This window comes from Schistocerca cancellata, unplaced genomic scaffold (assembly GCF_023864275.1).
Source record: "Schistocerca cancellata isolate TAMUIC-IGC-003103 unplaced genomic scaffold, iqSchCanc2.1 HiC_scaffold_188, whole genome shotgun sequence".
In the NCBI taxonomy this organism is placed as follows: Eukaryota; Metazoa; Arthropoda; class Insecta; order Orthoptera; family Acrididae; genus Schistocerca; species Schistocerca cancellata.
In genome coordinates this window covers 12,501-15,000 of record NW_026046223.1, presented here as the reverse complement: position 1 = coordinate 15,000, position 2,500 = coordinate 12,501, and the positions used below count along the sequence as shown (strand labels likewise).

General features: G+C 56.8%; 1 non-coding gene across 1 annotated transcript in view; it reads right to left on the bottom strand.

Annotated features, from left to right (window-relative positions):
- Window positions 1-500, bottom strand: part of LOC126112657 (small subunit ribosomal RNA) — a 1,909-nt gene extending 1,409 nt beyond the window's left edge. Inside the window, exon 1 of the ribosomal RNA XR_007524491.1 lies at window positions 1-500. This exon is cut by the window's left edge and continues 1,409 nt beyond it. This is a non-coding gene — a ribosomal RNA (small subunit ribosomal RNA).
- Window positions 501-2,500: the final 2,000 nt, after the last annotated feature.

Below are 2,500 nucleotides of genomic sequence, written 5' to 3'. Positions count from 1 at the left end.
TATCGTTATTTTTCGTCACTACCTCCCCGTGCCGGGAGTGGGTAATTTGCGCGCCTGCTGCCTTCCTTGGATGTGGTAGCCGTTTCTCAGGCTCCCTCTCCGGAATCGAACCCTGATTCCCCGTTACCCGTTACAACCATGGTAGGCGCAGAACCTACCATCGACAGTTGATAAGGCAGACATTTGAAAGATGCGTCGCCGGTACGAGGACCGTGCGATCAGCCCAAAGTTATTCAGAGTCACCAAGGCAAACGGACCGGACGAGCCGACCGATTGGTTTTGATCTAATAAAAGCGTCCCTTCCATCTCTGGTCGGGACTCTGTTTGCATGTATTAGCTCTAGAATTACCACAGTTATCCAAGTAACGTGGGTACGATCTAAGGAACCATAACTGATTTAATGAGCCATTCGCGGTTTCACCTTAATGCGGCTTGTACTGAGACATGCATGGCTTAATCTTTGAGACAAGCATATGACTACTGGCAGGATCAACCAGGGAGCTGCGTCAACTAGAGCTGAGCAGCCGGCCGCCCGGGAGTGTGTCCCGGGGGCCCGCGCGAACACGCAAGCGTCCGCTCAATTATTCTGCAAACAGGAGGAGGCTGAGCTCCCCTGCACAATACACCTCGAAACCCTCTCAGGTCCCGGCGGCGCGCAGCGCCGTCCTAAGTACTTGGTCGGGTTCGAGAGAGGCGCAATCGCCCGGAGTTAGGCGAGTAGACGCTTTAGGTGCGACCACCCGTGCTCCCAACTGAGCTTGCCGCTGCCGACAGAGGCCCGGGAGCGTGCTGTCGTGGCATTGCCGGCGGGAGACAACACGCGCCACCTACGGTGACCGGCAGCTCCAACGCCAGCGCCACAGAAGGGCAAAGGCCCCACGTGGGTGCCGAAGCGAACTCTCCCAGCACAGCGCACGTGCCAACACGTCTGCACAACTGCGATACAAACCACCAGCGAGAACCGCTGGGGCGACCGAGCAGCAGACGGCGTCGCGGCGCCGAGTGCCGGGCGGCGGCGCATCCTCAACGCACACAGTCCTCAATCGGACCAGCACACTGCAGATGTCCACCGCGCTTCGCACCGGGCCGGCGAGGACCCACTTTGGCTGCACGGCGCCGCGCGCAGGGTGCCCCGGCGCGCAGCTGCGCCGCCTGCCGCGTCCGTCGGCCGGCGCGCCTGCCACTGGGCGCCCCCACCAGCCGGCTGTAGCGCGTGCGCCCACGCACCGCGCGGCCAGCACGCCGGGCGGCCCCCCCCTCACCGGCCGGGGACAGTCCCACCCACCCACAGCCGCGTATCGCTTCACACCCAGATCCACATTCACGTTCATTGGTGTGGTGGGTATCGCTGACACAACCGCGTCATAGCTGTACCGATCGTTGCCCTCACAGATGTACCTCCAGCAAGATCAACCGCACCACAACGGGTTACCAGTTGTTCATTTGCGTAACGTCACCAGTAAACGTACACGTCCACGTCCATCCCCGTTTGCAAAGTCAACTATTATTGCATGCCTGCCTGTCAGGTGTCAAGACACACTACATCCGCTCACATCCACGCAACAAAATGTGCCCGACTAGAGGGCACGTGGAAGGTGCCCCCGTACGTATGCGATGTCCATTGCGCGACGAACTGTCAACCGGCCTCTGTAGCATGTCGCAGATGTGGAACGCGGGACACCGTGCTATCACATTGTGTGAGAAGAGACTACTATGTCTGCATACACGCGCCACTACATGAACAGACGGCTCATGCTGATCGCCATCCACTGCGTCCATTACTCCCACACGTCTCTATGGCGTACCACACTGCAATACAGCTGTTATGGGGAGATGACACGTAGCTGTGTACACAACATTCTGAGCGGGTTGCGGTTGGACAACAATACATTAATGTAACGTGTCATATGCCATTTACAGAGCAGGTTAAGGCACAACGTGGGTTAGGTTAAGGCACAACGTGGGTTATGTTAAGGCACAACGTGGGTTATGTTAAGGCACAACGTGGGTTAGGTTAAGGCACAACGTGGGTTAGGTTAAGGCACAACGTGGGGTAGATTGCGGCACAACTTGGGGTAGATTGCGGCACAACTTGGGGTAGATTGCGGCACAACTTGGGGTAGATTGCGGCACAACTTGGGGTAGATTGCGGCACAACTTGGGGTAGATTGCGGCACAACTTGGGGTAGATTGCGGTACAACTTGGGGTAGATTGCGGTACAACTTGGGGTAGATTGCGGTACAACTTGGGGTAGATTGCGGTACAACTTGGGGTAGATTGCGGTACAACTTGGGGTAGATTGCGGTACAACTTGGGGTAGATTGCGGTACAACTTGGGGTAGATTGCGGTACAACTTGGGGTAGATTGCGGTACAACTTGGGGTAGATTGCGGTACAAATTGCATTACATTGCGGTGCAAATTGCGTTACATTGCGGTGCAAATTGCGTTAGGTTAAGGTGCAACACAGGTTAGGTTAAGGTGCAACACAGGTTAGGTT